General features: G+C 34.4%; 1 protein-coding gene across 1 annotated transcript in view; it reads left to right on the top strand.

The window, feature by feature from the left end:
* MDGA2 (MAM domain containing glycosylphosphatidylinositol anchor 2) overlaps nucleotides 1–15,316 on the top strand; it is an 873,596-nt gene that overhangs the window by 571,931 nt on the left and 286,349 nt on the right. The gene's annotated exons all lie outside the window — the stretch shown is intronic.

Raw genomic sequence — 15,316 nt, 5'->3', positions numbered from 1 at the left:
TAATGGCAGGACACTTTATACATGCATTTCTTATGTGTAGAGAGGAATTGAATTAAGAGGTGATTCCATCAATGGTTTATCTTTCATATTAAAATAGTTTGAAAAGGGTTTTATTGGCTTTTAATCTTCCCTCAAGAAATATTTCATTTTGTGCAGCTTATTTAGTTTCTCTACATATGTTATATTACAGTATTATCTTACTAAAAAAATGAATAGCTCCTTTATCTTGTAGCAGCATTGTCCTAGAACATGGCAACAATATATTTAAATGTTCTCTGAATGTCTGAAATCCCAAGATAAGAAATATAGCTAGTTTAGTAGTTAGACTTGAATTGACTTCTGTTAGAATTAGATTTGTAATAGTAGGGTTAAGTAGTGTTAATATTTACAGCATGTCAACATCATACTGTAGTGATACCCACTACAAGACGTATAGTTAAAAATTGTCATTTTCTGCATGATAAACCACAATTTTAGGACTTTGTAATTCAGTCCAACAAATTGTTAACTGCACAGAAAACTTGGAATCAAGGCCCTGTGCTTTGGCGTATTTATTTTTTACCAAATTATGTTCTAATTCTTTTTCTGCCTTTTTCTTTTTTATTTAATTAACCATAGGGAAGGAATATCAATAAACACATAATGGTTAAAAGTACTTAAAAGGAGAAAATCTCCCCAGAACACATTTAACCCTTTATAAAACACAAGCTATACATTTCTCATGTTGCTCAAGGCAGGATTCTATTCATTGAGGCACTCTCATGTCCTAGAATTAGACTCCTCATTCTAACATCTAATCCACACACATCTTTTGAAGGCAAGAGCAGCAATCCCAGCCATGTTGTTGGAAACAGGTACTTTGTAAGAGTGGAGGTATTCATGACACTGGACTTATCTGGGCTGTAACCCAACTCAGGTAATCTAGAAAGATGTTTTTTATTCTATTTTATAAAACTACTTCTAGAATTCAAAGTAAATAACCATCATAATGTTCAAGGGTGTTAAGTATGAATGTATATACAATTTGCATGCTTTGATATCTTTTATCTGACCTTTAGTCCAGAATTGCATTCAGCAAAATATGACCACTTTTATCCTTAACATAGTAGCAGTAGTAGTATTTTATAGCATACTTTAGAAGCATCAGCAAGTAATTTCTCCCTCCCTCCCTCTCTTTTTCTATCTTTTCATTAATAATACCTAAAATAAATATATAAACGCATTATTTCTTTTCTTGCTTTTTAAAATTGTACTTACCTAATCTGACATTTTGGGGATGACAGTTGAAACAGATGGAGGCTTGGTTAATAGTTTATCTTTGAGGCCACACTTAACTAGTAGTCCATGTGATAATATACTAGTTTATCTTATTCTTCCTTCCTGGTAGATTATTAACTACCCCATCGAAAGAAGACTTTTCATGTTTAAATTCCAACTCCTTAACTCTTGAAATCTGAAAATTTAAATAACTGAGCCCATTATAGTTACATAAAATATGGCTTCTGTATCCACATATTTAATCAATTATGTATTAAAATTATTTTTTTTAATGTTACATTCTTGTTGACATGTACTGTGTAGCTAGGTCTATGATTGTTGCATCAGTTTGAACATAATCAGACTTTTTTCTTGTTATTATGCTTTAAAGAATATGATAAAACAAATATTTATAGAATATTTACATTATATCGATTATTATAAGTAATCTAGAGATGACCTAAAGTATACAGGAGAATGTGCATAGGTTACATGAAAATACCATACCATTTTATATAAGGGACTTGTGGACTTCTGGATTTAGGTATCTGTTGGGATCTTGGGACTAATCTGTGCACAAACCAAGGGACAACTATGTAGGTTAGGAGTAAACATACCCTGAGCAATGATCTAAGAGCCTCTTCCAAAGACACTTCAGAATTTAGGCTTTTTAATTATTACTTAGGTGGTTCACAAGTTCATGTTACCTTCTATTCTGAATGGTATAATTGTTTAAGAATCTGAAGAACCAGCCATGTTTTCTTTGTTTGTTTGTTTGTTTGTTTTTTGTTTTTCTTGCCCTTCCCAGATTTATATAATATAGTAGTGGATGGTAAAGTTATCTATCCCCTTGCTCTCGTAGAGAGGTAACACCAACTCTCCCTATGACATAAAGATCATCAAGAATTCAATTAGAACTTGGGAAAATCAACTTTATTTTCACTTTGTAGTTTATATGCAATGCGTTTTATCCATCCTAACCCAGGCTGCCTAGATTAGAAGCCCAGTTTTACTATTCTCTACCAATGTGATCTTTGGCAAGTTATCAAAATAGTTTTTCAGATTAGTAATAAGGTAAATAGGTAATAATAATATCTACCTCATACAATTAAATAAGTCAATATATGTAAAGCTTTCTGAAGAGTGCCTGGCACATATTAAGAACTATAATTGTCTCCATCTAATTGCAAACACCTCAAGGGTAGGATTTTTGTCTATTTCACTCTATTATCTCCAATACCTATAACAGTGCCGGATACACAGTCATAACTTAATCAATACATGAATTAATTTTTTCCTACAATGAAACATAGATATATTCTCTGCTTGCACTCAGTTTATTTTGTTGCTATCAAAGACCTGGTTAATTAAACTCCTGATGTGATTTGTTTAATCTTTGCTATGTCTTGGAATCAGTTTAGACACTGGAGTAACCTGAGCAATCTGTGTCATCAGATTAGGAGGCTACATGCCCAGGTATTTTCCCACTGAAGGTATAAATTGGTCTAGGTGGTCTTTTAGAAGTTACCTAGGCAGAATTCCCTTGATGTTTAGAGGAGCAAACAGAGGCCCCGCCAAGTTAAATATGCTCACCATTACTTGTTAACATTAGCTATGAAGCAACCTTAGTCAAAGTTACTGTAAAATGAAATTACAGAATCATAAAAGGTGTCAAAATATTATACAGTGTCCCCAGGATATATAATAAAAAAAGTCTCTATCAAACCAGTAAGAGAGTAATCAACAAGAAAGTACCTTTTTCTATGAATCTCTCTGTGTTGTAACACTGGCAGTAGAGATACCAGCTGCCTCCATTTCAGCAGCTGTGGTTGCCAGAGCAGAATTATTGTGTTATTTGCTTTGCCACTCTGGTGAGGCTTTAAGAAGTATAGCTGCAAGATCAACAGCAGATGGTCTTAGAGCTGATGTCTTTATCTGTTCTGCCGCTGCATGATATCACACAGAAGAGCCTTAAATATTGACTGATTTTAAAGTCCATATTGAATAATATACATACTAGTTCTCTTATAACAAAGACTCTTTATTTTGGTTTCAGAGACATAATTTGTCTTAATTACATGATTTATGAATAGTAATGTACATGTTATAACTAAACAAAGAATTAAATGCAAAGAAGTGTAAATAATATGTTATATTGCTTTTATATGAGTGGTATAATAAATGCCAGTAGAGAAATTCTTTGCCATCACCTTGTTAGTAATATAAAGCATACTTAAGTTTAGATGGGTTGAACAATGAAACTTTTGTCAAGTTGTGATAACTACTATTTTTCAATGAATGGCTCATGGAATCCTGAGGCATATTCACATTCTTTAATGTTTTTATTTTCTCTTAAGTTTATGATGAATTGTCAGGCATTAGATGGAATGTTTCTTCTCTGATCTTTAAATTCAACACTCTTTTTTCCAATTAAGATGTTATTGAGCTTCTAATTCTTTTTCAGAACCATTTCTGGGTGCTGTTGGTACACATTTGAAAACCATTATCCTTTTCACTCTGATGTCCTGTTCCTAGATATGTCACAGTGGAAGGGTAGGGATAAATGTTCTAATGCGAGGAGTGGGTACTATAAGCTGCTATGCTTATAAAGAGGGAGCAACTCATTTGGCTCGGACATAAAACTAGGAATTTGGTGAAGAATTAATATTGACATTTGACCATGGAAAAGTGTTCAACTACTAGGTTTTACCAGGTGCATAAGCATTGGAAGAGAATTCCAGTCAGCAGGAATAGCAAGTTCATACTCCTGCTGATCTTGTGAAGAGGACATCTTTGCATATCGACACGTATTTCTAAAATCATCTATAAAGAAGAGGAAGATTCCATGGCCAACCAATTCCTTACTTGGAAGTTCCTAGCTTGGATTTTTCTCTCCATTACAGATGACCCTCTGGGATTCTGCTTCAGCAGTATATTGATGCTTAATTTCCTGTAAATTTGAATGAGACCAGATTTTTTCAAGATTTTATCTGTTGGCAAAAAACAGTAAGGGGCTGTTTATCAAGGGAGAGAAATGTATATGGTGCTAAAGTTCTTCATTATATGTTTCCAATATTTATCAATACTTTTCAGGACATTAAGTGTTAGTAACCTAACTATTGGCATAGTTTATTGACTGAAATAAATTTTTGAGTTTATTATCTTTTGCTCAACTTGGAACAAAGTTCCATTTCTATTTTTTTTCATTTATCTTGGTCTATGAATAGATTGAAATGTAAATGGCACTTGTTCTATTTTGTAGAGTCTCATTTCATTGAGGTAACTTCTGGCAAACTTTTTCACTCATTGTGCTCTAATGACATAAACATCCAGGTCAGAGATCATAAATGCACATGACTTCAGAGAACAAGAAGATGATGTAAATATGTGAAGTAACCTAAGACAATGGGGGTTATGGGGAGAGGGCTGGTTCTCCTCCTGCTAGGATATATCTTCTGTGTGCAGGGGTTCTTTGGCTGTTTTTTTCACTGATATATCCCAAGTGTCTATCAGAGGACCTAATACATAGCAGGTGTTCACTAAATACTGCATGAATGAATGAATATGTTGAAATGTGTTATATTAGGGAGAAAAAGCAATACTTAACAATATTCTTTCCTAATAATAATGATGACAAAAGATACTGCGCTAAGCAAACAAAACTCTTTTAGGGAAGTCTTTTATTTTGGAACCCATGGTATTGTAAGCAATGTCACTTTCAGTAGACTTTCATGTAATTTTCCATAAAGGAACACACTTACTCTGCCTTCTCAATAATTCCCAGAAATATATTTCCTGTGAGTATTAAAATAATGAGAAATGCATGTTAGCTTCAACATCTGTAGGAATCTCTCTCTCTCTCTTGCATTAGATACTATTCATAAATACTACTTCAAATACTGCTATTCCTGGAGCATCGTTTTAAGGAGAATTTTCCAATATGATAGCACTCCTGGGCTTCATGAGAATTGATCAATACGTCAATAAAAATGTTTTCATAATTCTGCAATGAAACAAGTTGCTTATTTTGAGTTTTCAAGTAAACTTCTAATATTTTCTCATTTTATTATGTAAAATGTTCACCACTACCTGTATTTCATTGAAATGTGTGCTGAAAATGGATTTCAATGAAATTCATGAAAAATTAGTTAATTTTATATTATCCCAGGGCAATGATTAGTTCTTCTGAGAGAAACTTTTTCTCTGTTTCCTGAATCTATAAGCACAGCTTAAGCATGTCTCTTCACACAAAAGCTGGACTTGGTTTGTTATGATTTGTATATTTTCGAGTTTAACAAATGTGAGGCTATGGAACAGAAGCAGAAAGTTAATCATATATTTTTTTCCTCTCCCTTGAATTCATACCATGCTCATATTAATTTTATTTTATGTATCCTAATGGACAAAGGTGCCCCTGCTCACCACTAATCCTCCCTTGTTCTTCTTTCTTAATCTTTTTCACATTATCTCCAAGTCACCAACCACCAATCATTGAAATTTACATGGAAAGGAGGTCCTAGCAGACTCTGTGGGTGTCCTACCTTCTCTTAGCATGTTCTGGAGGTTGCTGTAGTTTCTTTTATAGATTCCATATTCAATATCCTTCTGTCTGAGGACTTTCTCTGGACTGCAATGTGTTCAGTCAAAGCATGAGGCTGGAAAGTTAAGACCAACAGAATAATCCTCAATCCTCAACTAATGAGGGACAAGAGTTGGTAGATAAACACTCTGCCCAGCCTCCTTGCTCTTCAGAAGGAGCGTTCTGAGATATGTTCTATATAACACTCTCTTAAAGGGTTCCCAGAAGCATAGGGCCAGGTTTTGCACAGCGACAATCCATTCACAGATGCTCCTTTACTGGTTGTTCTTCCTTTCCTATCCTTCTTCTCTGATCTTTTAATATACTTCCTGGAATCACCACTCACATTCGCTACTTGTATCAGTACCTACTTTGGGGGGAAATTCAAACTAAGACAGATATCATTCTAGCTGAGGATATTTTTATTGGAGTACTGTTTTTTTCATGTTTCTTATTTCTCATGATTTTCTCTATGACTCACTTTCTAATTCTCATATTACTTCTATTCAAAGGAACACATCTTTGAATAGCTCTAACTCAAGGCAACTGACAGCTTTGTACAGTAGTATGTGCTTTATATCAATTCAATCCAAGAGTCTAGGGTGGAAAAGTAAACTCCTACTTAAAAATGAGAAGTCTCAGATCTACGGAGGGCCAAAGTCTCTAACAATATAAAGATGATTAGCATGGAACTTATTTCAATTATTTAAACCATCTTTATCTTAAATAATTCATTATATTAGGTAGCAGTAAAAACAGAACACCCAGGAAGTCATTGATCTCAGCTAAAATAGTATACCATTCCTACAGAATTTATTCTTAATTAACCCCAAACTAAATCTTTCTCTCACACATCCAGAGGACCTTATGAGGAACTGACTCACTAAAATTTGTAGTGGACATGTATCTTAGTCTACAAACTCAAATTTGAAGATATGTATATTCTCTTATTACTTTATAATACAAGTTCAATTTTATATCAACCATAATTTTAGAAATTTTGTCTCGATGTGGAGTTGTCATTTCCACCAAGTTTTGTTTAAATAAATTCTAAGGGGTGATATGTTTGACCAAAGTCACACATATGGGATCTGAATATTTTGGTAGGCATGTATCACCTGAGACCTCTCTCATTCCTATTATCTTGGCTCATTCAGTCTGGCCTGTCTCTCTTCTTTCATTCCACCATTGTGGTGATGGTTGTTATTCCTCTCAAATATAGAACCTTTCCTGTTAGACTCACTATGTCCTTGTATGTCTAGCCAGTCACACTCAGTGATCTCAAACAAGGGATCCAAATGTTTGGGATTTGGTGTGGAAAACAAGAGGTCAGTTCTATCTCTTTCTTGTTCCCACTGAAGTATCTGTTGCTCAGCCCAAGAAAATTCACCCACCCACAGGAAAGGAAATAAGAATTCCATTTCTCAGAGATATTTCCTAAAATACATTTTCCATATTGTAGTTATTCGGTTTAGGGTTTTGGAAAATAAAAACAAGAGGCCTTTCCTTTCTTTTCCCTCTTTTCCTTTCCCTTCTTTTCCTTCTTCTCTTCTACCTCCTCTTCCTCCTCTTTCTCTCTCTTTCAGCCATTTTATTTCATCCCATTCCTCCCAGGACCTATCTATCTAATCTATCGACCATCTACTGTATTCCCATCAACAAGCACATGGAACATGCTAAAATGTTGTAGTGATAAACAAGAAAGACTACTTCTATAAAGACCCGTGCCTTCCATCATCAAGTACTGGGTTAAATATCAGTCTGAAATTCTGACTGACAGGTATAAGCAGTGTGTGTGTACTATGATAAAAAAAGATTTACTTGGGATTATTATTATGTGATTTGAGCCACGTTTTATCAATAACTATAAATATTTAAAGTACTAGGTGGTGTTTTACTTAATTTGAAGGATTCCTTGTGTTTACATATTTCACCTTTTGCTACTTTTTACTTGGTTTGATGAATATCCCAAATAAAAATCACTGCTGTCATTCATTATTTTTCTTGTCCTCTTTCAACTTTCATGTTTAGTGTATTTCTTTCTTAAAAATGAGCTTAAAATAGTAATCTCTCTCTCCCATGTCACTGTGAAGAATGAGTAGATGTATAGATCCTGCAACATGTTCTAGAACAATACACTTTTTTCATAGTAATAAGGGAAGTGATGACCATTACCAGGTCTTACATGTTTAATACTTGCAGAGCAGTGGGATTATTTGACCAGTACATACATTAGACACTTACAGAACACTCAGCTACTCAATTGTTTAGTACAATGAGATTTATCTTTCTTCATTTCCTACATACATACATGGGAAGAGGAAGCTGAAGAAGATTATGATGCACGGACCCAGAGAGGTTGGATAGTTTAAGGAAACTGAAACCAGCATGCACTTGAAAGCAGATGATGATATAGATAATACCTTTTGCCTATGAGCTTTTAAAGGCTTTATGATGAATTTTGAAAAAAAAAACAAAAATAAGTTTTAACTTATGAATAAAAATATAAAACAAAATTAATAAATGTTTAATTATGTTTCTTCAAAGTATGTGGGTGTATTTAAAATATATTTTATATATTTCATAGGACCTGCAAAATTCAAAATGATCTTAAACTATCCATGCCACATATATCAGAGTAAAATAGAATAACTGCATCTAATAGTGGCTGAATTTTTTATACCAGTCAGATATTTATTTGCTGATTTATTGATTTCCCTTACTAATATTGATTAAGCATCCATTATATGCCAAACACTGGACCAGGTTATGAGGGTGGTAATAAAAATAATGACAAAAGAAAATATTTTAAGTGCATATTTTGTACTAGACACTCAGTGTTATATGATCTCAGTGTTATAAAATACTTAACAATTATTTTCCTCCATATTAATAATGGGAAACTGAGACTTTTAAGAGTGAAAGAATTTACCCAAATCCAGGAAGTTATTAGCACAGTCAAGATCTGAACCCAGATGTCACTTATCATTCAACCTTTACCCCATGCTTCAGAGAATGAAATCATGGCACTGGGCTTCTGGCTGAGAGCAAGAGTGGTGGCAGGCTAATGTTATACAATGTGACTTGAAAGGGAAAACATGGGGGGCTGTGGAAGCTTATAAGAAGGAAGTAACTAGCTCTAAATGTTTTAAATTACTCTTTAGTATATCCCCAAATTAGCAAAGAATCCTTCTAATAAGAAATCTTTTCTTTAAAATATTTTTAGTAATAGAAAAAATATTTTTAATGTTTTTCCTACTTTAATATTTTGCCTAGGGCATGGCGTACACTTGAGCTTGATGAATTCTGATGTTCCTAAGGTTCTTATGCCAACCCTCATAGTTTAGAAACAGCTGATATTTATAGAATCAAAAGTTAGACATTAATACAAAAATGACAAAAATTTACCGTTAATCTTTTCAAGATTTAAAGCTAGAAAAGTTTGACACTAAAATATATATAAATATTATTAAAATCTTGAATTCCTTAGCCATTGTTTGTGGTCTGCTTGGGCTACTTTTAAAATTAGTGATAATTAGAGAAAATGAATACCATCTTCAATAAAACTAAGCTGGGCAACACTGTTTTTAAGTCATATTTGGGGAAAAATGAGTTATTAATAAGATTGTGAATATGGTTCTGCAATGTATTATAGAGAAACCTTTTTTATAGAGAAAACAATATATATGTATATATATGTATTATAGGGAAACCTTTTTTGTAGAGAAAACAATATATATGTATATATATTGTTTTGAGCTCCGAAATTCTCTTGAAATTTTTAAAAAATATTATCTAAGAGAAAAACAATTTCTTATACAAGTCAATTTTAGGCTCAAGTATTTGTTAACTTAATGTCACCATTGTGTGTTTCCATAGGCCAAACATACAGTATGAATAGCCCTTAGGCCTTGTCAGTTTGAATTTTACTAAAATATGATGTAAAATAAATGCAACTTGTTAATGTGATATAAATATTGGACTCTCTAAAATTGTTTTATTTATTTAATTATTTTACCATTTAATCCACTTTATTTTTAAGCTCATTTTAGTGTAATACTGCTTTACAGTATTAAAGTTGTCCCAATTTTTCCCCTTTTCCCCTCTCCGCTTGGTACCAAACTTTCCTCCAGCAATTCCCAGCTTAGTTCATGTCCATGGTCGTGTGTTTAAGTTCTTTGGCTTCTCCATTTCCTATACTGTTCTTAACATCCCTCTGTCTATTTTGTACCTATCAATTATTCTTCTTAATTCCTGTACCTTTCCCCTCATTCTCCTCATCCCCCCATCCCAGCTGATAACCCTCCAGATGATCTCCATACTTATGATTCTGTTCCTGTTCTATTTGCTTACTTAGTTTTTTTGTCTTTTAGATTCAGTTGTTGATAGTTGTGAGTTTGTTGTCATTTTAATATTCATAGTTTTGATCTTTTTCTTAAATAAGTCCCTTTAACATTTCATATCATAAGGTCTTGGTGATGATGAATTCCTTTAGCTTTACCTTGTCTGAGAAGCACTTTATCTGCCCTTCCATTCTAAATGATAGCTTTGCTGGATAGAGTAATCTTGGTTGTAGGTCCTTGCTTTTCATCACTTTGAATACTTCTTGCCAGTCCCTTCTTGCCAGCAGTTACTTTTGAGCTATCTTCTCATTGTTTTATGGGAACTTCTTTGTAGGTAACTCCCTGTTTTTCTCTTGCTGCTTTTAAGATTCTCTCTTTTAAAACAAATTTTATTGTTGTTCAAGTACAGTTTTAATACATTTTCCTCTCATCACTCCCCCTGCCTCTCCCATCCCACCGCCCACCCTGAATCCTATCCCCTTCTGGCTTTGTCTATGCATCCTTTATACATATTCCTTGATTACTCTCCTCCTTTCCCCCCTAGTTATCCCATCTTCCCTCTCCTCTGGTTACTGTCAGTTTGTTCTTTATTTCCATGTCTCTGGTTATATTTTGCTTGATTGTTTGTTCTGTTGATTAGGCTCCACTAATAGTTGAAATCATATGGTATTTCCCTTCTACTGCCTGGCTTATTACACTTAGCATAATGCTCTCCAGATCCATCCATGCTATCATGAAGGGTCGAGCTCCTTTTTTCTTTCTGCTGTGTAGTATTCCATTGTGTATATGTACCATAATTTTTTGATCCAATCATCTACTGATGGGCACTTAGGTTGCTTCCAACACTTAGCTATTGTAAATTGTGCTGCTATGAACATTGGGGTGCATAAGGTCTTTTGAATTGGTATTTCAGTATTCTTAGGGTATAATCCCAGCAGTGGAATTGCAGGGTCAAAAGGCAGTTTAATTTTTAGTTTTCTGAAGAAATTTCAAACTGTTTTCCACAGTGGCTGCATCAGTCTGCAATCCCACCAACAGTGCACTAGGGTTCCCTTTTCTCCACAGTCTCGCCAGCACTTGTTTGTTGATTTGTTTATGATGGTCATTCTGACTGGTATGAAGAAGTATCTCATTGTGGATTTAATTTGCATCTATCTGATGACTAGAGATATCTTTTCATATGTCTCTGGGCCCTGTGTATGTCCTTCTTGGAGAAGTGTCTGTTAAGGTCCATTGCCCAAGTTTTAATTGGATTGTTTGTCCTCCTGGAGTGAAGTCATGTGAATTCTTTATATATTTTAGAGATCGAACCATTGTCCAAGGTGTCATTGGCAAATATATTTTCCCATACGATTGGTTCCCTTTTCATTTTGCTGATATTTTCTTTAACTGTGCAGAAGCTTCTTATTTTGATGTAGTTCCATTTGTTTATTCTTTCCTTTATGTCCCTTGTTCCAGGGGACATAGGTGAAAATATCGCTACATGGAATATCTGAGATTTTCATGTCTATGTTCTCCTCTAGGTCTTTTATGGAGTTGCAATATATATTTAAGTCTTTTATCCACCTTGCATTTATTTTTTTGTATGGTATAAGTTGTTGGCTGAGTTTTAATTTTTTGTGTGTAGCTGTCCAACTCTCCCAACACCATTTGTTGAAGAGGCAATTTTATTCCATTTTATGCTTCTGCACCCTTTGTTAAATATTAATTGACCATTGAGACATGGGTTTATTTCTGGGCTATCTGTTCTGTTCCATTGGTCTATGTGTTCTTAGGCCAGTATCAGACTGCTTTGATTACAGTAGCCTTGTAGTATAGTTTGATATTGGGTATAGTGATCTCTCCAACTTTGTTTGGCTATTGCTGTGGCTATTTAGGGTCACTTATGGTTCCATATAAATTTTTGAAATGTTTGTTCTGTATCTGTGAAATATGTCATTAGTATTTTAATAGGGATTGCATTGAATCTATAAATTGCTTTGGGTAGTATGGACAAGAGGGAAGACTCCCAAACTCTTTTTATCACTAAACCCAAAACCAGATAAAGACAACAAAGAAGGAAAACTACAGGCCAATATCTCTGATGAACATATACACTAAAATTCTCAACAAAATATTGGCAAATTGCATCAAGCAACATTAAAAAGATCATCCACCATGATCACAGGGAATTCATTTCAGGGATGCAAGGATGGTACAATATTTGCAAATCAGTAAATGTAATACATTACATACGCAAAAGGAAAGACGTAAATCACATGATCCTATCAGTAGACACAGAAAAAGCTTTTGATAAGGTACAGCACCCATTTATGATAAAAACACTCAGCATAGTGGGAGTAGAGGGAGCATGCCTCAACATAGCAAAGGCCATATTCGAGAAACCTACAGCCAACATCATACGCAATGGGCAAAAACTAAAATCACACTAAGATCAGGAACAAGACAAGGGTGTCCGCTTTCACCACTTGTATTCACCATAGTATTGGAAGTCCTAGCCACAGAAATCAGAAAATAAAAAGAAATAAATGGCACTCAAATTGGAAAGGAGGAAGTAAAACTGTCACTGTTTGCAGATGACATAATAATGTACACAGAAAACACTGTAGACTCCACCCAAAAAACTACTCAACCTAATTAGTGAATTTGGCAAAACAGTGGGTGAAATGAAAAAATACTTTTCAATTCAGAAATTGAAAGTATTTTTGTGCACTAACAATGAATATTAGAATCAAAAATCAGGAAAAGAAATCTCATTTGGTATAGCAACAAGAAAAATAAAGTACCTAGGAATAAACCTTAACAAGGAGGTAAAATACCTGTACTCAGAAAACTACACAACACTGAAGAAGAAAATTAAGGAAGACATGAATAAATGGAAGCATATACCATGGTCATGGATTGTAAGAATTAAGATTGTTTCTTTATCTTTAACCTTCGACAATTTAATTCCAATGTGTCTTGATATGGTCCTCTTTTGGTCCAACTTATTTGGAACTCTCTGTGCTTCCCGGACCATTATGTCTATTTTCCTCACCAAATCAGGGAAATTTTCTCTCTTTTTTTTTTAATAAGTTTTCATTTTCTTGCTTTTTCTTTCCTCCTTCTGGCATCCCTATAATTCAGATGTTGGCATGTTTGGAGATGCTCCAGAGTCTTATTCTCTCCTCATTTTGGGTTTTTTGGTTTTCTGAGTTTTTTTTTTTTTTTTTGATTTCTTGTTTCTTCATTCTGTTTGGTTGCCTGTTTATTTATTCCTTATGTTCCAATTCATTTGTTTGAACTCCAGCTTCGTTCTCTTCACTGTTGGTTCCCTGTGGATTTTTCTTTATTTCATTCAGTGTAACCTTCCTTTCTTTTCTTATGCTTTTGTCATACTCAGTGAGGTCTCTAATCATCCTTATCACCACTGTTTTAAACTCTGCATCTGATAGGTTGGCTATCTCTGTTTCACTTAAATGTTTTATTGGGGTTTTGTTGTCTTTCATTTGAGCCATATTTCTTTGTCTATCTCTGTTTCACTTAAATGTTTTATTGGGGTTTTGTTGTCTTTCATTTGAGCCATATTTCTTTGTCTCCTCAATTTGGCAGCCTCCCTATGTTTGTTTCTGTGTATTAGGTAGAGTTGTTTTGTCTCTCTGTCTTGGCACACCTGTTATGTTGTATGGGGTGGAGCCTTAAGTATTCACAGGGGTAGGGCAGACTGCTTCAGTAATTTGTGGCTTTGTATGTGGGGGAGGGGTCTGCAAGAGAGCAATGCTACTATCTGACAGCTGGAGGCTTGTTCTGTCATTGTCTCTCTTCCAGTCACTTATGCAACTGAAACCCCTCTAGCTGTTGCCCTGGTGGTGGTTCCCAGAGTGGGTGAGTTTGTGTACATTCTAGGACCCTGCAGGCCTTTTAAAGCAACTCTCCTTAGAGACCCACAGTTTTTCCCCCTGCCCCAACCCCCACTGGTTTTTAAAGCCAGGAGTTATGAGACTGTAATTTCCTGGCACTGGAACCCTGGGCTGCACAGTCTTCCCTGGAGCTTACTCCCCAGGTATCCGTAATGTGGGACTACTCATTTTTCCAGCCACCCCTGCTGCCACCCTGTCACCACAGCCTTGCCACTACCACACCTTGTCCTCTTTGCTCTGGCTCCTCGGCTCCACCCTTCTTATCCATCTGGATGAATATACCTTCTGTAAATCTTTTGTTGTCAGACTTCCATATGGTTTGATTTTCTGGCAGTTCTGGGTGATTTTAGTTTTGAAGTTAGTTGTAATATGGTTTTACATATTATGGTTAGTTGTAATAAGACCATGTAATATGGTCTTATGGTTGTGAAGGAGGCAAAGCATGTCTGCCTATGTCTCCATCTTGACTGGAAGTCTCTACAATTATATTTTAACTAAGTACCTTTGTAAGAGACACATTCACATCAAATTGGGCTACAGGGATTTACTTTTTCATGATATATAAATAATTATTTATAATATCTAATTTCAATATACTTAATTAGTAATATCTTCTATCAGTTGCATAACATAAAATAATTCTTTGAGGTAGTATTTTTTCCTACCAAACTGCAGTGTCTTTGCATATTATTTTCACTATGTAAATTTCCTGACAGGTTTTTAATAAAAAATAATCATAATTTAAAGTGAATACTTCAAACAGACTATTAAGACACTTTGTAAACTTCCATATTACTTATAACAATATTAGAAGGATCAATATACAAAAAGGATTTTTAAAAACATCATTCAGCCATCTCATACCTTGCCCCACAGAACCATAGAAGTAATATGAAAATTTTTCCTTGCTCTCTTCTGGCTTTTTGTTCTTCTAAACAAAGCAGATAATATTGAACCATAAAGGGAGTTTACCTTTTATTCTCAGAAAAACACTCTGTGACTCTAAGCTGATGCTAATATCTTATAAGAAGGAAAAAAATGCACAACACAATCAGATGCCTTAAATGTTTCTGATATAGATAGATTTCATACAATACAGTTTTCTCTTTGACGTGAAATATGTCTGAATGTGTGAACTCAAACACTAGTATAACCCACCCTTCTGGTTTTATTTAAGGATGTGTTACATGGGCTGCCATTGCCATGTAAACAGGAAAAAAAATACTGTATGTTAACAC

Source organism: Pteronotus mesoamericanus, unplaced genomic scaffold, assembly GCF_021234165.1.
Source record: "Pteronotus mesoamericanus isolate MK-2021 breed Mesoamerican mustached bat unplaced genomic scaffold, CSHL_Meso_final contig_100, whole genome shotgun sequence".
Lineage (NCBI taxonomy): Eukaryota > Metazoa > Chordata > Mammalia > Chiroptera > Mormoopidae > Pteronotus > Pteronotus mesoamericanus.
The sequence above is the reverse complement of the archived record's forward strand: the minus strand, read 5'-3'. Positions and strand labels throughout refer to the sequence as shown.